Consider the following 21,963-nt stretch of genomic DNA (forward strand, 5'->3'; position numbering starts at 1 on the left):
GAGTAAATACCTTCACCATCTACTCAGTTGCTCAAGCCAAAAACCAGAGTCTTCCTTGGTTCTTCTCATTTTTTTTCACCATTCCTCCACATCCAATCAATCAGTGAGTCTTGTCATTTTATTGCAAAACACCTTATGAATCTGTTTCCAGCTCCATTGCTACCATCCCTGTTCAATCCAAACCCTCCTCAAGTTCTCTAATTGATCCCTCTGAAGATCTCCTGATGCCTCTCTTCTACTCCCTTATAAACTATTCTCCATACAGTAGACAGAGTGATTTTAATTTTAAAATATTCTCTTGGGTGGCTCAGTCAGTTAAGTGTCCGACTCTTGGTTTTGGCTCAGGTCACGATCTCACGGTTCATGAGTTCAAGGCCCGCATCAGGCTGTGCTATCAGTGCAGAGTCTGCTTGGGATTCTCTTTTTCCTCTGCTCTTTCTCTCTGCCCCTCCCCCACTTGTGTGTGCTCACTCTCTCTCTCAAAATGAATAAACTTTTTAAAAAATTCTATATTATCAATGTTATATATATTATGTTTTATAGTTTATGAACTGTGATAATAAAATAACACTTTCAGCCTATTAGCCAACTGAAGAATTAGCAAACTGTTCTTACGAAAATTAGATCTGAATATACTTTCTGCTTAAAATCTCTAATGGCTCCCCATTACACTTGGAACACAGTCCTGATCCCTACTTCTCCAAAATCCCTTTGCCCATGTTTCAATCACATTGACCCTCTTTCTGTTTCTAGAATATGGCCTAGTGATGCCACCGCTCTCCATCTTGTGTTACTCAGATCTCAGTTCAAAATTACCTTCCTAAAGAAGTCTGCTCTGACCACCTTATATAAGTAGCATTTCTACTTGCTATCACGATTCTGGTTTCATTTTCTTCAGAGCACTTTTCACTATTCAAAGGTACTAATTCATTTGGTTGTTTGTTTTCCGTCTTCCTTCTGTAAGTTCCATGAGAACAGAGACCTTGTCTATCTTATTTCCAGGTATGTCCCTAATGCCTGAGACATATAGTTGCTCAATAAACACTTTGAGTAAACACACAGACATGAAGTAAGCTGTCAATTATGAATTGCGGTTAACACTCCCTTGTTAGATTTTTCTTTGAGCTCTTTGTTGTCAAGTCCACATTATTCTCTTACGAATATTTCACCACAGTGAGTGATTCTAGAAAACCTTGTGGCCAGCCAGCACCTTGCTCCTGCTTCCCTAAAGCTAGTCTGGCCTGGAGTACTGGAGAAAACATCAGGTTTGCAACTGAAACTAAATGTCTCGTTCTAGAGGGAAGTATGCTCCATACTCTCTTGAGTGCTAGAAAGTTGCTTTAGTCCTGAGTATTTTCCCTGATTCCTCCAATGAATTTAACCAGATTGCAAAATTCTAGATCATTCTGTGTGCTTTCCCATGGGTATTGACAAAGCAGTCAATCTTCCTACTTCCATACTTGTATAAACTATAGGTAGTTTTAGATCATAAAAAAAGTCATAGTGCCTAAACATGTCTAATAATTCTCTTTGGTGGCTTGGAGTTCTGTGCTTCTTCCATAAATTCACTTCTGTATTGAGCACCTACTGAGGGCAAACACTGGGCTCTGTGCTAGAAATAATACTGCTGTGGTTCTCAAACTTTAACGTACATAACAATTACCTATAGTGTTGGTTAAAAATGCAGACTTCTGGGGGCATCTGGGTGACTCAGTTAAGCATCCAACTTCAGCTCAAGTCATGTTCTCACAGCTCATGAATTTGAGCCTCGCATCGGGCTCCGTGCTGACAGCTCAGAGCCTGGAGCCAGCTTCGGATTCTGTGTCTCCCTCTCTCTCTCTCTGCCCCTCCCCCACTCATGCTCTGTCTCTCTCTGTCTCTCAAAAATAGATAAACATCAAAAAAAAATTTTTTAATGCAGACTTCTGAGACCTAGTCCCACGTTAGTGGATTTCAGAATGGGCTCAGGATTTGCACTATTTAATTCCTACTACATCTGATGCAGATGTCTGCCAACTAAAATGCCCAAAGAGAATTTGCTTGTACTTGTAAGTGTGTGGGAATTACAGCTCTTTATTTTGGTGCCCTATACAAGTGCCCATCTCTACCACCAAAGCAAAACTCTTACAGAAAGTCTGGTTGGGGGGCGCCTGGGTGGCGCAGTCGGTTAAGAGCCCGACTTCAGCCAGGTCACGATCTCACGGTCCGTGAGTTCGAGCCCCGCGTCGGGCTCTGGGCTGATGGCTCAGAGCCTGGAGCCTGTTTCTGATTCTGTGTCTCCCTCTCTCTCTCTGCCCCTCCCCTGTTCATGCTCTGTCTCTCTCTGTCCCAAAAATAAATAAACGTTGAAAAAAAAATTTTTTTAAAAAAAGAAAGTCTGGTTGGTTCTCTACCTTGTCTCAGTCTTCCTCTGCCAGTATCTTTGTTTAAAAAAGATCCCATCCTACATAACTAATTATTTCTAAAAGAGTTAAATCACTACATGTCGCCAAAGTTTATTTTTTTTTAATTAATAGACTTTATTTTAAAGCAGTTTTAGGTTTACAGAAAACTTGAGGAGAAAATACAAAGAAAATACAAATGTCCCCTCCCCTCCTGCACATGGTTTCCCCTTGACATCTTGCATTAGTGTAATAATTTGTTACGATTGAGGAGCCAATATTGCTACCTTATTATTCACTAAAGTCCACAGTTTGCACAGTTTACAGTTTTCTCTCTTTGTGTTGTGCATTCTGTGGGTTTTGATAAGTGTGAAATGACTAACATCCGCCATTACTGAATCATACAGAATAGTTTCACTGCCCTAAAGATCCCCTGTCCTCCTCCTATTCATTCTCCCCCAACACCCTAACCCAGGGCATTTTTAATTTTAACAGATGCCCTCAAAAGATCAAAACTAGCTTCACCATTCATTTTTTTATTTTTGTAAATATCTTTAGTTTCAAAGTATAAATTTAGTCTTCAAACTTGACATAATTTACTTCTTATTGTATTGCTACCACCACACATAGTATAAATGGCACCTGGAAGTCTTAATTTTACTTAGCCTTTGGCCATGGGCTTGGCCACATTCCAGAGCTGCTTTGGCCCCTGTTGTGTGTCTTCCTTGAAATACCTCTGTTCTTCATACATCCATCACAGTCAGGCTTCAGGGAAGAAGAAGTTCCACAGTGCTAGGATTTTAATAAAACTCACCTTGGCCTTCAGGCTGGGCTGAGCCTTATTTACAAAGTTACATTCTCAAAAAATTGTATAACTGGCGATGGTCTAGGGCCCAAGTTTAAGGGAGTAGCTATACCTTCTCCAAACACCTGGCTGCAAGTAGATCGGGGGAAGGTCAGAGCCTGAGTGGATGTGGCTGGGGGGGGGGGGTCCTCTAGAAGGCCCTTGAGAGGCAGTAATGGGCACACTCTGACAGGGTTTTGCAAGTAGTTTCATTTTGTATCGGTGTCTGCTTCTGGTATTTCCCAATAGGTAATTTGCAGGGTCCAGCCTCCTCACCCATTTCTATATTCAAAACTACATTCGACTGATGAGTTTTCTATGCCTCTGGATCAAGAAAATGACCATATTTGGCTGCAAGGTCATTATGGGATATTACTATCAGCAAGGGAAAAATGATGTGACTTATACTTTCCATTCCCATAAATGTTTTGAAAAGTTTCAAACATTTAATTTTTTAAAACGAATGTTTATTTATTTTTGAAAGAGGGGGGAGGGGCAGACAAAGAGGGAGACACAGAATCTGAAGCAGGCTCCAGGCTCCGAGCGGTCAGCACAGAGCCTGACGCGGGGCTCGAACTCACAAACTATGAGATCATTACCTGATCCAAAGTCGGATGTTTAACCAACTGAGCCACCCAGACACCCCTCAAACATTTAATTTTTTTTGACACACAAGAAAAGGTTGCATAAAGAATAATGAATTAATTGGGAGGAACATGGGAATTTTTTCAGAACAGTAGTGCTTGGTGTCTATGTCATTCTACCTGTGTCCTCTACAAGACCTGAATGATTCTCTCTGCCTCCCTCCTGCAACGCAACTTGACATCATACGCTGCCCAGTCAACCCCAAGACACTGACAGGGCCTGGCTTCCTGGTGGGAATGCACTCCCAGGGTCAGATTCCAAAGACTCCCACCTGGGCATCGCTGAGGCTCTGGCCCAGTTGACACGGACTGAGTTTCTGGGGGCCGTTTCCTGAGCAACAGAGATAGCAGATGGCCTCCACGGACCCCAAGCACACCCTCTCAGATGACAGCTCAGGTGTCCGAGGAGAGCCTGTGGGGGAGCAGCAAACCCAAATCAGCTCTGCTGGCCAGTGCTGGGGGGCCCCATCAATCTGTCCCGCCATCAGAGCTGTGTCCTCCACACCCGTCACCTTCGGCACCAGAAGTCACAGGCGTGCAGTAAGCAGGTAGCTCAGCAGGAGCTGAGGACCATCCTACAGGATCTCCCATTTCGTGATAGGAAGCGGGCAACTCGCAGAACTCTGGGCGTCACTCGTCATCCTTCATGTCACGTTGCAACGAAGCCCTCTGAGCACAAGGACTGGAGAAGATCTGGGGTCTTGCACACAAGGTGCTTAGTGAGCGCTTCCCAACGTGAGCAAGGGGCACCAGGAGAGACTAGAGTTCGCCATTGGGACCCTCCCGTCCCCCAGCTTGCTCCTGTCCCAGTTCTGTGACGCCCTTTTTGGGAGGCACAGTGGCCCTGGACAGAAGCAAGAGGCAGACAGCGGCCTGGCCTTCTGTAACAGACCGTCTGCCTGTGACTAAAGACCACCAAAAACCACACCTGGCAGCAACGTAGAAGTCGCTGAAAACATCTCCTTAGCTTGCCATCAGAGTTAACCACCTCACATTATTTTAATCATAAAGTTTTCACCTTTCCCCCCAGCTAACAGCTTTACTGAGATACGCATCACATATCATAAAACTCACCCTGTGTACAATTCAGCATTTTAGTATATTCACAGAATGGTGAACTATCACTATCTAATTTCGTAACATTTTCATTGCTCCAAAAAGAAACCCTGTAGCATCATTCCTCCCTCCCCCCAGCCGGCAGCAACCATGAGCCTACTTTTTGTTTCTATCATCTGGATATTTCATATAGATGGAATTACACATTATGTATCCTTTTGTGTCCTGTCTTCCTTCACTTAGTACAGTGTTTTCAAGGTTCATCCAGGTTGTATCATGAAACACTACTGCTTTTCTTTTCACGGCTGAGTAATATTCCATGGTGTGGATATACAGAAGTCCCTCCTTATTCATGGGGGATATGTTCCAAGACCCCCAGTGGATACCTGAAACTGCAGATAGTACCAAATATATATTATATACATATACACACATTATATACATATTCTTGTATATATAATATATGTACAATCCTATATATAGTTCTTATATATTCAATATATATATATATGTATATATATATATACCTTCTACACATATATAGAAAGTATATATATATACCTTCTACACATATATAGAAAGTATATATATATATATATATGTGTATATATATATAGTGTTGCTGCAAATATTTGTGTGCAAGTTTTCGTGTGGATGTATGTTTTCAGTTCTCTTAGGTGTACCTCAGAGTAGAATTATAGATCGCCTTCTTTTTGAAGAGTGGACCACGGCTATGGACATGTCACCGTCTTGTCAGATGTGTGGTTCTTGCCGAATGTTCCAGAAATGTTCCTGATCGCTCCCGTGCTCTGAATGGAGTGACAGATTGTATGCTGTTGTTGACCCCATCCATGTGCCAGATGAGGGGCATAATGGCAGGCAAGACAAAGCCCCTCCCCGACCCCCCTGCCCTTGCCTCAGTTCAAGCCGTGTCTTCTAATGATCACCTGCCCCCATTTGCTTCCCTTAAGGCCACCCAGACATCAGGGTGAGGTGTCTATAAAGCTAGCTAATACAGCCATGTCCCCCCTCCACTTTAAACCCCCCATGGAGTTGGTCACCTCTAGGATAAAGCCAGCATACCTAAAGGTTCACAGGTCAGCAACGATGGGGCCCTTGCCTGATTCTCCACCTGCACCTGGATCCCAGCATCCCCTGCATGGAGCACCGACTCCACCTACATGGGGCCACTTCCGGGTCTTTGACGACTCCTCCCTGTTCTGTGCCCCATGGAATGTTTTCCACCGAAGCCCCCACTGCACATCCGGGGCCTACTACGTGCCAGATGCTAGGCGTGTGCAAACCAGACAGACACTGCTCCCACCCTCACTGTCTTTCTTCCCGAGATCATCATCCTCGCAGTGGTGCCTATTAATCCATCCAGCTCATCTCCCTTCTGCAACCATCTGTGAAGCTTCAACTGACTCGCTCCCCTTCAGCTCAGGGCCGTTGCAGGAGGCAGCAGGAGAGCAGCAGATGAGCCCCGGTATTTGGGAGGCAGGCGGAACTGGGGTCAAACCCCACCTGGGCCTCTCGCTCACACCGGGGATTCAGAAACTTAGGCAACCTTTGACGGCAGCTATCTCATCCACGGGACGTGCAAGGGGGCACTGGACTCCAAATAGATAACACAAGTGTAAGGTGTGTAACAAGTTCTGGGCTCATCTCAGGAAGCCTTTGATAAGCCAGCTTATGTTTACCACTACGTGTGCATGAAACACACTAATTTTTCCCACGGAATTATCACATTGTAGGACTATTTGTTTACACGTGCCTTCTCCCCCACTAGTCTAAGAGAGTCTCAAGGGCAGTAACTACTCGTTTTTAATTTTGGAATCCTCTTTCCTGGCACAGTACTTGGACGAAAAATCACGGGTCTGCCTTCGGCTTATTCGCTCAATTACCCCTGAGAGGCAGAGATGGGGAATCACACGGCTCTGGCCAGCATCGTGTTTTCCTAATAGCAAACAGAAGGATCCTAATGCACAGAGAAGGAACCCCAGCGGCTAACAGACAGCCACACTCAGATACCTGAGGTGCTGACATTCAGCAGCCCCCAGGCTTGAACGGGTCTGTTTTCCCGGGTCCCCTCCCCCCTCAGCAAATCCTCGAACCTCCTTCCTGCACTGACCAAAGCGCACACAGGCCTGCTTGTCCCTTCTGGACACGGGCGCCAGGGCCCCTCTGATCTCTGAAATATGCCGACCCCAGAAAGCGGCAGCCTGGGTCCAGGTCTAGCTGTTCATTCTTCTGACTCCACAGAACACAGGTGGCCCCAGGAGGCCTCTACCATCAGGCTGAGGGCCCAGGGGTCTGGGAGCTTTGCTGCGCAATAGAATCACCTGGCGGTCTTAAAAAAATACTGAAGCCTGGCTCCCATCCATGGGGCTTCGAGGGTTTTCCAGTTCCCTGGGGGATTTTTTAAATGCTTAGCAAAGACTGGAGAGCCTGGGGACTAAGCTCACAGAGCAGGAGTCTCTGGCTGGTGCCCCCTCTGGATGCGTGGGCCACAAAGAACACGGAGCAGCTGTGACATCGTAGGATCAGGGCTGAGGGCTCCTGTCATAACACCCAGGACAGACGGACCGCGGTCACAGCCCCAATCCTGAGGCAGCGAAATCACTCTTCGGCGAGGGAAGGTAGATTTTTCCACTATGGAGTGCCACGGTTTGAAAAACAAGCAAACAAAAACAACAGTGAGTCTTTTAAAGTTAAGATGAAAACTGCCCTTAACCTGACTTCCCAGCTCCCGGCCCTCCCAGCTGGGGCGATGGGGAGCTCACTTTTCTTCTCTCAGGTGCCAGTTCCTCCTTGCAAGAGATCTGAAGGACAATGCGGACGCTGACTCCAGGGAGCTCACAGCCTAAGGGCACAGACAGACCCGCCAAGTGACGAGTCTACAGAGCAGCCAAAAACAGCGTTCCAAAGGAGGTGGGAAGCCGAGTCTAAGGAGCAGACCAAAGGCGGGAAGAGGCTGGCCGGGGGAGCGCCGGGGAGGTTTCGGAGACGCAGGACCCACCTTGAGCTGGGTCTTGAACAGGTGGGTGTGGGAGCCTCTCACCCAGGCGGGTGGAGGGCAGGCGCGGGAGCAAGACGATCGGCAGTGCAGCTGGGGTGTGCGGGTGTTTGCAGGGGGGGGGGGGGAGGAGGGGGCCCACCTCCGCCGCCGGCATTGCAGTGAGTGGCTGATGAACCCCGAGCTCGGGACAGGGCAGGCCGGGGCGCTGGCGACAGCGAGGGCCACGGCGGTAAAGCTGACCCGGAGAGGTCTCCGGGGGCTCGGCTAGGCCAGAGCTTGCGGCGGAGGGAGCTCCCCACGCGGCGCGTTTGGCCACAGCTGAGCACCCGCCCCGCGCCAAGTGGCAGGCGTCGCGGGCACAGCCTGGCGGGCACCCGAAGGCTTCCCGGTGCTCTCGGCGCCGCCGTAAGCCGTTCCGGAAATGGTGCGATTTCCTCGTCACCCCGTCGCTCCCGCATCAGGAACACCACGTGCCAGGAGGGGGCGTGCACACCGCGTGCGCGTGCCCAAGGCCTGCGGGGACCGGGGCAGGGCGCGCGCTGGGGCGCCCGGGTGGCCCAGTCGGTTGAGCGTCCGACTTCGGCTCGGGTCGTGATCTCGTGGCTCGTGCGTTCGAGCTCCGCATCGGGGTCTGTGCTGATGGCTCGGAGCCCGAGCCTGCTTCGTTCGGAGTCTGTGTCTCCCTCTCTCTCTGGCCCTCCCCCCACTCATGCTCTGTCTCTCTCTTTCTGTCTGTCTCAAAAATAAATAAACGTTAAAAATTTTTAAATAATTTTAGGGGGTTTCCCCTAAAAAAAAAAAAACTAGGGCACGCTTGCCTGCCCCCCCACCTTCTCCTCCCTTCTCTTTCACCCAGCAGGAGGCCCATTTGCTGCCCAACACAGACCTCGGTCACCAGTCACCCTCCTTGTGTTCACAATTTGAGGGCTCCCCGCAGAGGTCCAGACAGATAAACCCGTGGGTTGATTTAAAAAAAAAAAAAAAAAAAAAAAAGGGAGAACGTTCTTTGGTGATTACATCAGATGCCAAAGAGATGATCGCTTATCCCATGGAGATTCATTTTCCCTCTTTCCGGGGAGAGTGCCTTCTGGGAAGCATGTGATTGCCTTGGCACCAAACCAGCCATGAGAACCCAAGAGTGGGAGGATGGTTGTGCTGAATCTACACAAGGTCCTGGTTACGCACCTAACAGGCTGTCGGGGCAGTGTGGTTCTGGCTCAGCAGCATGAGGCCTCGGCTCCCATAGTGAATTCAGCTGGGAGCTGTCACAACAGAACTTCCTTCTCTTTTCCAAGGGGAGAAGCATGCTTCGTATATGGCTTTCTCTTCAGTTGCTCAAAGCGTGCACTGTTGCTCACAGTGCGTAAGACGAGGAACTGGCCGTGATCAGTGAGGGTCCAGCTGCAGAGCTCAAGTCCACGGTAGCTTACTTTTAGCAGGAAGAGGTTCAGTATAGGGTAGTCAACAGCCTACGGTGTTATGAAAGGGTCGAAGAAAAAGACTCAAGGTTTAGAAATGACTCCCCAAACCACACCTCAGGACCAGGCCACCAAGGAAACTGCTACCCACCCAGAACACCTCTCTTCTGCCTCCACCTGGTCCAGAAGCCACAACGTCTCCCCCGGCTCCAGACCCAAACTACACTGTCGTGATCTGCGCCGGGGCCCGCCTCTCGACTTCCTCCTAGCTATTGGCTCGTCCTGGGCTCTCCACTGAACGAACACCCTCCCAGCCGCGCCTGCCACAGGAGCAGAGTCGCGGTTCTGCATCGCTTAGGCTCCAGCGCCCGCCGGAGAGGGTCTGATCTGCTCAACGCAAATCAGACTCGGATCCCAACTGGCCGGAAATGGAGAATCTCCTGTTCGTTTTCTGCAACGCAAGGACTGAAAAGAAGACCAAACCCCAGGGCGCATCTCCACACAGAGCCCTTCGTGAGGTAGGGAGAGGATAGGCACTCAAACCCATTGCCAGACTCAGGAAGCGAGGAAATCCCGTCTCCCTATGACGCCTTCCCCAGCCTTTGGTCTGGGCAGGCGGGTCTTCTCTCCATCTCCTACGAGCTATACGATGGGACATCTGCGTCCTGCCGCTATCGTGCGCCCAGCCCGTTTCCCTCCCCCTTCTGTCTGCTCACATGAGTCTTCTTCAGCCTTGAAAATACAGTTCAAGTCTTCGGTGAAGGCCTAACCACTCTGTCCTCGCGAGTTCTCCCTCTCCCTGGGTACTATGCCTGACAGTTTCCTCCACGCCACTTAGCATCCGTGGAACCTCAGTGTGTGAGGCCCCTGATCGCCCTGTCCTGAATTCCTGTGTGATAATCTCAAACCTCCGGTTAGATGAACCCCCGTAGAAAGAACCGGGCCTGAGTCTGTATTCCTAACAGTTTTTGTAGCTCAGTGCTGAAACACAAAAGCCACTCAATTCCTATCCTCTGATAAGTCTGGTTCACTACGTTGTTAGAGGGGATAACAATGCCAGCTTCACTTCTCCCTGTGTGTGTGGTTGGATTCAGATCAAGAGAGGTGATGTACAGGAAAAGGCCCTATTACTGCTGCTGAGGGGAATCTGCTTTATTCCCAAACCACACTGCAAAGGAGTCTGAGAACTTGGCTCGTGGAGCTTGGGTCTCGGGTCTTACAGGGCTCCTCTGCCCGGCGGAGACGTGACCAGTCTGCCTGTCTCAGGTAAAGCAGCGCAAGTGAAGCATGAGGACAGAAGACAGGGTGAGACGCCCGACATGCGGTCTGGGCTTTACTTCAGGCATGAATTATAGTTGGCACAGAGGCAGACTCCTCGTTTTCGCCCTTCTCCAAAACAAACGGAATTGAGTGAGAAGGCCAGCCCTCGCGACTTTGAAGCCGGGTTCTCCTCTTCTTCCTCTCCAGGGAGGTTCCTACAGCAGCTGCAAAGGTGGTCAGTCTGGGTGGAGACAGTCCTGGCCGGTTCACAGAAACAGTGGGACTCGCCAGGCCTTGGTCCCTCCCGGTTACTCCACGTGAGTTTCGAGGACAGGTCCGCCTCACAGAAGGGCTGGCACTGGCTTCAGATGGGAGAGAAGAGAAAACATGGGGAGCCTTCGCTAGTCTCCCTAGATCACTCTCCTCAACCCCGTGAAAAGAAAAAGAAGGCAAACTGGTTTTCGGTGATTTGCATACACCCATCTCCAACACAAACCCTAACTCACTTAAAATCCTTTAAATCTGCTGTGCATCTTCCAACAAAAAATATCGTGCCCGGAAAAATCGATATGGTGTTGCTTAATATCGTGCCCGGAAAAACCGATATGGTGTTGCTTAAAACAGCGCAACTGAAATACGCAGAATACAAATTCACAGATACATTTGGAGTGAGTCTGATAAGACAACGGAAGTTTGAGATAATTTTGTACCTCAGTCTGGGTTCTAACTGCAGACCCTGAATACAAGTGAGGTACCAGATTCACGGGCCCTTTTCCATTTTGTCACCACTGATCTATATTTATTAGGACAAAATTGTGATTCCTCATGAATTTAAGCTAGAACAGGCAACTTTTCTTAAGCCTGCTTCTATTACTTGGTCATTCCTGTCTTTTCTGTACAAACTCTTATTTGTAGTGAATATCATCATTGTTTTCCAGGCCCCGTATCTGGTGAATTGCAGCAAAATATTACGAAAGACCACATTGGTGGCTCTGAATATTAAGATCTAAAGGACAGACGGTGACCAGAAAGTAATTGCCAACAATTTTTGAATGGCCATTCCCAGAAACAACTCTGGCTCAGAAGATGACAGTTGTTTAGAGAAATGAAAAAGGATGCTCAGTGATCCACTTAGTTCTGGTCTTTGAGATGTAAGAGTGAGCCTCGAGGATACACAGGGTTTGGTCGTTTTAAAAAATGTTCCATACCAAAAATTTCTGCCTATGGATACTGATGGAAGTTTAGGACATATGGTGCCCAACACAGTCAGTTTTGTACTGGAAAAGATTAATTATAATTGAGTCATAAAATGGCCATCTGGCAATTTCAGCCTTCTCCACTGGCTGGGGAGCTTGGTATGAAGGAGAAAGTTGATGACTTTCCATTAAAGTGCATTTTCATTCCTCATCTGGGTCATATCCTTTTTTGCCTCCCCATCCTCATGTACTTTTTAGTGTTGGTACTTGCCAAACAGTCGCAGGTGAGACACAAGCCTGAAAGCAGGGATTTGATACAAATCTTCAGCTGCCTTAAAGCATGAAAAGAGTTGTTTCCCTGACCTTCACGTAATGAAACAGATCATCCACAACCCAGTGTCGGGCTTCTGAAGCCCTACAGACTGTTTTAAATGGCAAGCTGTGATAGGAAAAGGCTAAGATTGTCTGAATACTATGTCTTTTGTAGAAGGAACAATACTTCCTGAAAGTGCTGATGTTGCCATAGTTGACAAGAAAAAAAAAAAGAGGAAATCCAAATAAATTTATATGAAAGAGAGGGAGAAAGATTTTTCCAGAAACTGTTAAGAAAATGATGAGGGGCGCCTGGGTGGCTCAGTCGGTTAAGCGCCGGACTTCGGCTCAGGTCATGACCTCACGGTTTGTGGGTTCGAGCCCCGCGTCAGGCTCTGTACTGACAGCCCAGAGCCTGGAACCTGCTTCGGATTCTGCGTCTCCCTCTCCCTCTGCCCCTCCCCCACTCGCACTCTGCTTCTCTCTGTCAAAAATAAATAAACATTAAAAATTAAAAAAAAAAAAAAGAAAATGATGACATAGGCCACAGACTAGGAGAAAATATTTGCAGTACACATTATCTTCCAAAAAATTTCATTCCAAAATACCTAAGGAACGCCTACAGATGCATGACAACAGGCCATTGAAAATAGAATGACTTCAATAGACTTTCACAGAAGAAGATACATGTCGGGTCGAAAAGCGCATGAACACATCCTCAATGTCATTGTCAGAGAATGAAACCCACATTAAAGTACATTCACACTCACTAGAATGGCTAAAATGAAAAGACCACCCAGCTGAAGTGTTGACAAAGACGCAGAACAAGAGAAACTCTCATACGTTGCCGGTAGGAACGTAAACTGGTGCAGCCCCTTCAAAAACCAGACCGGCCATTTCTTATACTTAAGCTTAGGCTTGCAGTATGATTCGTCAGCCCCTTTTCTAGAAATCGAAATAAAGACATTTTCACAAAAAGCCTCGTAAACAAACGTTCATAGAAGCTTTATTCCTAAAAGCCAAAACATGGGGAAAACAACAACAACAAAGTTGTCTCTGAGTGGACAGCTATGGTGAATGGACCAATTATGGTATGTCCATACATACGGAAACTTTACTGCTCAGCAATAAGAAAGATGAACTCCTGACACACACGATGACACGGATGCCTCTCAAAAACATCCTGAGAGCAAAAAAGCCTGACACAAAGAGCTCACACTGTCTGAATACATTTATGTGAAGCTCTCGACTGGCGGAACAAATCTCTAGTGACAGAAATCACATGAGTAGTTGCCTGGGGCAGGGAGTTGGAGGAGGATTGACTGCAAAGGGTACAAGGGAACTTAATGTGATCGGTGGGAGAAACGTTCTGTACCCGGCTTGAGATAGCAGTTACAGGGGTGTACACATTTGTCAAGATTCACCAAACTGTGTACTTACAATGTGCACATTTTATTGCCTGTAAATTATACTTACATGAAGTTGATTAACAACAACAGCAGACTTCTTCAGAATTAGTCACCTGTGGAAGCTCTCCCTCTTTCACGTTGGCAGGTTTTCATGCGGACATGATGGAAATTAGTTCTGATAGTTAGTGACCCTCCTACGAATATTGAACAGGACTTATTTTTATCTGGTTTTAGGACACTCATATTGTAAGTCAAAGAGTTGCTTTGATTTCTCAGCACATTCCAGATTTAACCCGAAAAGCATGCTTTTAAGCCTGACTTTAAATTTTTCGTGTAGCACCGCTATGTCTTGGAGAAACTGCTGATTCTGTTTTACAGTTTTCCAGAAAAAAGGGCATTTAAAAAAAAAAGAAGAAGAAAAATTGAAGCTAGAGTTGTGCGTGTTAAAATTTTACCTCGGTTTACAACATATTTTCTGATTGAAACAATGTCTTCAAAATATCTATAAATGCCATGTTATCGGTCTGTCATAAGCATGCTTTTTAAAAAAGAAAAAATGAAGATCATCAATCCATTCTATTGGTCGTGCCCTAGTCAAATCAGACTCGGGCACATCCTGTCATCCGCTCTCCTTCCCTTCCCTGCCCTTTCACCATCACACAAGAAGGTAGTCATTCCAGAAAGGGCGTAACATGTTTTTTTAAATATCATCCTATTACTTCATCAACCCTCCGTCAACCCAAAGATAAATATAGCAAGGAATTATGAAAAGGCAATGGCAAAAAGGTAACTATGGCAAGGAAATTCTTAGGTGGCTTAAGAGACAAGTGTCTGTGGCTGTGACTCACTTGTAGAACTACCTGCCTGACTCCACAATAGACGTGTTGGTGTGCTGTGACAGGGACAGCCCTCTTTCATCCTTTCGTAGCAACTCCATCTTACCAGGAAGCCCGTCAAGCAACTGGAACACACATTCCGACAGACAGATGTGATATGCCGATGGATAAATGTAAAGCTTGACAAGAAGGATATACTAGAAATCAAATATCCAAGTCCAGATGGACGAGTTAAGATAAAATACAATCCTGTTGTTTCCCAGTAAAAAATTTACTCACAGCTATGGTATCCCCAGCATTCATATACATTATTGTTGGGGATCTTTGCCAACACGCACCAAGACTTTGAAAAGTCCCTGTCTATTGGCCACCTGATTATTCTTCCAATAGGTCATTCTAAGCAAACAATTAGACGTACCTAGCTTTACATACGAAAGAGTCTATGCATAATAATTCATAATAGTAAAAATGTTGACTGTATTCTAACTATCCTACAATGGGGGAAATTAAAAAATAAATGATGGTAATACGATGAAATACTATTCATCCAAAAATTAACTTATGGTATTCCCCTCTAAGCCCGTCCTCTCTCATGCATTGCAGTAAAGCATAGTGTTAAACTTGTATGTCTGAAGGCAGATAGGCTACGTTCAAATCCCAGCTTTGGAACATTCTGTGTGACCCCGGAATATTTACTTATCTAAGACCCAGTTTCCTTCTATACAAATAATAAGGTTACCATCAAAATAAGAAAAAATAATTAATAAAAAGAACTGGGCTTAATAAACGTTTCTGGTAACTTGATACACATTTTGGTAACTTTGGTTATTATCAGAAGTCGCCTGAGGTACCTCAAAAACACTGACGCTTGGGTTCTACACCCAGAAATTCTGATGTGGTTGGTTTGGGATGTGGACTCAACATCCACATTTTTCAAAGTTCCTCAAGTTCCTTCCATCCTCTAATTCTAGTCATGCAGGAATAGCTTGTATTGGACTACCCATTCTGCTAACAACATTTACAAACTCTGGTCAGAATAGAAGCACCGGCAGTTTGAGCACACAGGAGCAAGAGCTGATCAAGAGCAGGCGAGCCTTCTTCCTTGAGAGAAGGGAGGCACACTGACGAACTCCACATTTAACCATCTTTTCCACTGAGGGCACTGTCCAGTGGCCTCAATGGAAACCAAAATAGGCAGTGGGGCTGACAGACACAGCTTCAAGTTCAGAGCTGCCATGGCGGCTGAGAATGGAAGAGAAGCGTCCCAGAGAGCAGAATGAATGAAGGGGGGTTCACAGATCACTGTAAAGTTTCCTTAAGATCCTTGATAGCTTATAAACTAGGCACGTGCATAAAGAGACACCCAGGAATCCAGCAGAAAGCAGCACCTTAGCGAGTTCGAGCTGTATCTCAGCAGGTTCTGAGTGCTTGGAGAGTTCTGAGTTTGAGTCCCACCTAATTAGATAGGGCTCAGCAGACGGGCTGTTCCTGAAAAACTAGAAGGACCACACCCTAGGAGGAAGAATCACATCCCAAGACAAAAGCTATGCCCTAGATTAATGGCAAAGCCCAAAACCAAGCTTTCACAGGATTGAGGTGATCCACCAGTAACTTAAATGCCTTCCAGATCAAAACAACACACTTTAGAGGAAGATGATTTGGAGTCTCTACAACTTATCATTCCCAAACAATAATGGTTTTTAAAAACATTTTTTTAACGTTTATTTTTGATAGAGAAAGAGAGGGCAGCGGAGGGTCAGGGAGAGAGAGAGGGAGACACAGAATCCAAAACAGTCTCCAGGCTCTGAGCTGTCAGCACAGAGCCTGATGCAGGAATCAGACTCATGGACCTGGAGATCATGACCTGGTCCGAAGTTGGATGCTTAACTGACTGAGCCACCCAGGTGCCCCAAACAATAATGATTTTTTTAAAGACACAAGACAATTAAAAAGCCTGAAAATGGGGCCATATCAAGATAATAGAAATAGGCCTATAGATAACTTACAGGTTGAATTTAACAGACAAGCAATTTAAAATAGCTATTATAAATATGCTAAAGGATTTACAAGAAAGATAATAAGGGCAAAGAGATAAAGAATCTCAGCAGAAAAACATTAGCAGAGAAACATCTTCTTTAGAAAGAAAACAAATAAAAATTCTAGCATTGAGAAATATAGTGCTGAAATTAAAATTCACTGGATAGATTTCATTAAAGATTCCCCATAGCTGAAGAAAAATTAAGAACTTGACAATAAGTCAACAGATAATATTCGCTTCCCATAGCACAAGGAGAAAAAGAGTCCTCAGGAAGAATATCAAACGATTGGTCTAATATATATGCAGTTGAAGCCTAGAAGAAGAGGACAGAGAGAGTGGGGCAAAATAAATTTTAGTGAGATAATCATCATTTCCTCCCCAAAACTGATGGAAGACAACACACAGTTCCAAGGAGTAGTCCTCAAGCACGATAAATACAAAAGACATATTATAGTCAAATTTTTGAAAAATGAAAATAAAGAGGAAAGTCTTTGGAAACAACTAACCAGTAAAAAGGACACATTAAATTCAAGGGAATGACAAAGTTAATGATGGTGGACATCTCAACAGAAGGAATAGAAGTCAGAGGATATTGAAAATCATCTTTTTAGAAAAAAATTTTTAATCTTTATTTATTGTTGAGAGAGAGAGAGAGAGAGAGAGAGAAAGCGGGGCAGCAACAGAGAGATAAGAAGACACAGGATCCAAAGCAGGCTCCAGGCTCTGAGCTGTCAGCACAGAGCCCGACTCAGGGCTCGAACTCACGATCCATGAGTTCGTGACTTGAGCTGAAGGTGGACACTCAACTGACTGAGCCACTTAGGTGCCCCCAAAATCATCTCCTAATAGCTGAAAGGACAAAATGCCAGCCTAGAAAGCTATGTAGAGCAACAAATCTCTTCTGAAAATGTAAGCAAGGGGCGCCTGGGTGGTTCAGTCAGCTGGTCGTCCGACTTTAGCTCAGGCTATGATCTCACGGTTCATGGGTTTGAGCCCCCACTGGGCTCTGTGCTGACAGCTCAGAGCCTGGAGCCTGCTTCAAATTCTGTGTCTTCCTCTCTCTCTGCCCTTCTCCCGCTCATGATCTGTCTTTCAAAAATAAATAAACACTAAAAAAAACTTTTTTTTAAAGAAAATGTAGGCAAAATAAAGACTTTGCAGACAAACAAAAACTGAAAGAATTAATTGCTAGGGAATCTTCACTGCATGCTAAAGCAAGTTCTTGAGGCTGAAGGGAATTATTCTAAATTCCCTAGAATAATTATTCCCTAGAATAATTCAAGTTTATATATATATAAACTTGAATCTGCAAGAAAGAACAAAAATCACCACAAATGATAAATCTATGGATACACATAAAAAACTATTTTTAAGTTCCCTAAAAGTATATTGTCTGTAAAATGTGAAAATAATAAAAATGTATTTATTGCATTATTTATATGTAAGTAGAAATAAAATGTATGACAATACAGCATGAAGGTCTAGAGATATAAATGGAATTATAATGTTATAAGGTTCTTGCATTGTATGTGAAGTGGCATAATATTAATTTAAGTTTTAGTTTTTTAATTTTTTAATGTTTATTTATTTGTTTTGAGACAGAGCAAACAGGGGAGGGGCAGAGAGAGAGGGAGGGGCAGAATCGCAAGCTGAATCATAAACCGTGAGATGATGACCTGAGCCGATATCAAGAGTGGGATGCTTAACTGACTGAACCATCCAGGAGCCACTAAAGTTTCTGGTAGAGAATGTATAGTGAAATCTCTACAGCAACCACTAAAATATGTTAAACAAAGGGATTTAACTTTATTTTTTTGAAGTTTTTAAAAAAATTATTAAAATTCTACTTAGTTTACAAAGATTATACTGGTTTCAAGAATAGTATTTAGTGATTCATTACTTACATATAATGCCCAGAGCTCATCACAAGTGCCCTCCTTAATACCCATCACCTATTTAGTTCATCTTCCACCCACCTCCCTTCCAGAAGCTCTCAGTTTGTTCTCTATAGTTAAGAGTCTCTTATGCTTTGCCTCCCTCTGCCCCCTCCTTCCCCTGTGTTCATCTGTTTTGTTTCTTAAATTCCAGAAATCAGTGAAATGTTATGGTACTTGTCTTTCTCTGTTTGACTTATGTCACGTAGCATAATACACTCTAGCTCCATCTACATGGTTGTAAATGGCAAGATTTCATTCTTTTTGGTGGCTGCGTAATATTCCATGGTGTGCGTGTGTGTGTGTGTGTGTGTGTGTGTGTGTGTGTGTGTGTCTGTTTGCATACCACATCTTCTTTATCCATTCATCAGTCGATGGATACTTGAGCTCTTTCCACAATTTGGCTATTGTTGATAGTGCTAGTAACAGTAGTGTGTATGTGCCCCTTTACATCAGTATTTTTGTATCCTTTGGGATACATAGTAGGGCAATTGTTGCAACATAGGATAGTTCTGTTTTTAACTTTTTGAGAAACCTCCATACTGTTTTCCAGAGCAGCTGCACCAGTTTGCATTCTCACCAACAGTGCCAAGAGGGTTCCCCTTTCTCCAAATCTTCGCCAATACCTGCTGTTGCCTGTGTTGTTAATTTTAGCCATTCTGAGAGGGCTGAGGTGGTATCTCATTGTGGTTTTGATTTGTATTTCTCTGATGATGAGGGATGTTGAGCATATTTCCATATGTCTTTAGCCATCTGGATGTCTTCTTTGGAAAAGTGTCTATTCATGTCTTCTGCCCATTTCTTCACTGGATTATTTGTTTTCTGGGTGTTGAGTTTGGTAAGTTCTTTATAGATTTTGGATACTAACCCTTTATCTGATATGTCGTTTGCAAATATCTTCTCCCATTCTGTTGGTTGCCTTTTAGTTTTGCTGATTGCTTCCTTCGCTGTGCAGAAGCTTTTTATCTTGATGAGGTCCCAATAGTTCATTTTTGCTTTTGTTTCCCTTGCCTCCAGCAACGTGTTTCGTAAAAACTTGCTGCAGCTGATGAAAAACAGGTTGCTGTCTGTGTTTTCCTCTAGGAATTTGATGGTTTCCTATCTAACATTTAGGTCTTTCATCCATTTTAAGTTTATTTTGTGTATGGTGTAAGAAAGTGGTCCAGGTTCATTCTTCTGCATGTCGCTGTCCAGTTTTCCCAACACCATTTGTTGAAGAGACTGTCTTTTTTCCATTGGGTATTCTTTCCTGCTTTGTCAAAGATTAGTTGGACATACGTTTGTGGGTCCATTTCTGGATTCTCTATTCTGTTCCATTGATGTGTCTGTTTTTGTACCACACTGTCTTGATGATTACAGGTTTGTAATATAGCTTGAAGTCTGGAATTGTGATTCCTCCAGTTTCGGTTTTCTGGCAATCTTGAAAAATTGCTTTGGCTATTTGGGTCTTTTGTGGTTCCATATAAATTTTAGGATTGTTTATTCTAGCTCTGTGAAAAATGCTGGTGGTATTTCGGTAGGGATTGCATTATATGTATAGATTGTTTTGGGTAATATAGACTTTTAAACAATATTTGTTCTTTCAATCCATGAGCATGGGATGTTTTTCCATTTCTTTGTGTCCTCTTCGATTTCTTTTGTAAGTGTTCTATAGCTTTCAGAGTACAGATCTTTTACCTTTTTGGTTAAGTTTATTCCTAGATATCTTACGGTTTTTGGTGAACAGATTTAAGTTTAAAGTCAATTAAGAAAATAGAATACTAAAAGTTACTTTCAAGGAAACCAAAAGAAGGCAGGAAATGAGGAACAAACTGGTAGGACAAATTGGGAACAAATAGAGAGAAGGTAGACTTACATTCAATCCTATCACTAATGCAAACATAAAGTATCTGAACTTCCGCTTCCAACTATGGTGGAGTGAGTTTTAGAACTTGCTGTTCTGGCACAAACAATGAGAAAACTGTACAAATCATACAAAAACTGCCTTTACACATTGGGTGACAGACAGCACAAGCCTGTGATCTCTGGGAGAGGAGAAGCAAAGAAGATTCCTGAAGGCTTCTGCCTGACAGCACATTTCAGAGTGTGACGCAAGCACGAGGAACCCAAGTGGAGTGTGGTGGTCTTGCTGAACTGAGAAGACAGAAATTGGAGTTCAGAGGCAAGCAAATTTCAGGGCAGCACATCAAAGATGAGGAAAGCACTCAGATGTACAAATCTACACAGAGGACCCCTTAATATTGGGCTGAATACTAAACTGAATGAGGCCAGGCAAAGAAAAATGACCAAAGCACAGGGAGCCAAAAACTAACTAATTCTCAGAGATTACATAGGCCTGGGAGATGGTCAAGGTCAAGACCTTCATACAGTAGAAGATAGTCTTTAAACGTGACATTTAGGGGCGCCTGGGTGGCTCAGTCAGATGGGTGTCTGACTTCGGCTCAGGTCGTGATCTCACAGCTTGTGAGTTCAAGCCCTGCATCGGGCTCTGTGCTGACAGCTCAGAGCCTGGAGCCTGCTTCAGATTCTGTGTCCCTCTCTCACTCTGCCTCTCCCCAGCTGATGCTCTCTCTCTCTCTCAAGAATAAATAAAACATTAAAAAAAAATTTTTTTAAAGGTGACATTCACCTTTAGGAAAGTAGAAAACCAAATTAAACCCAAAGTAAGTGGGAAAAAGGAAATAATAGAAAAAATAGAAATAATAGAACTCAGGGTGGAAATCAATAACATAAGAAAAAAGAAAAATTAAAGAGAATAAAGAATGAAACCAGAAGCTTGTTATTTAATAAAGTCAATAAAAGTTGCTAAACCTCGAATGAAATATGGCCCTTTGTAGCAACGTGGATGGAACTAGAGAGTGTTATGCTAAGTGAAATAAGCCATACAGAGAAAGACAGATACCATATGGTTTCACTCTTATGTGGATCCTGAGAAACTTAACAGAAACCCATGGGGGAGGGGAAGGAAAAAAAAAGAGGTTAGAGTGGGAGAGAGCCAAAGCATAAGAGACTCTTAAAAACTGAGAACAAACGGAGGGTTGATGGGGGGTGGGAGGGAGGGGAGGGTGGGTGATGGGCACTGAGGAGGGCACCTGCTGGGATGAGCACTGGGTGTTGTATGGAAACCAATCTGACAATAAATTTCATATATTGAAAAAAACCAAAAACCTGCTAAACCTCTAGCTAGAACAACCCATTAAAAAAGAGAGAAGATGCAAATTATAACAGCAGGAGTTAGAAAAGTGATATTACTATATATTCTAGAGAACTTTCCATAATAACAAGGAAATATATAAATAATTTTCTGTCAATTAGAGAAATGGATAAATTCGTTGAAGTGAATAAATCACTTAAAAGACACAAACTGCGAGAGCTAACACAAAAAGAAAGAAATCGCTTGAATAGCCATTTTCTTGTTAAAGAAATTTAACTTTTCATCATAAACTTTCCCACCAGAGGAGACAGCATGTGGAAATGTCCCGAATTCACCTCCTCCTATACACAACAAATCTACAGTTGCATATGAAATAATTCCCTCTGAAAAAGACCTGAAAACTGGCTTAACAGCTCTTCTGCAACAAAGGGCAGAAAGGGTCACACTGAGATGGGTGGGAGA

This window comes from Herpailurus yagouaroundi, unplaced genomic scaffold (assembly GCF_014898765.1).
Source record: "Herpailurus yagouaroundi ecotype Mexico unplaced genomic scaffold, PumYag 197, whole genome shotgun sequence".
Taxonomy (NCBI): Eukaryota; Metazoa; Chordata; class Mammalia; order Carnivora; family Felidae; genus Herpailurus; species Herpailurus yagouaroundi.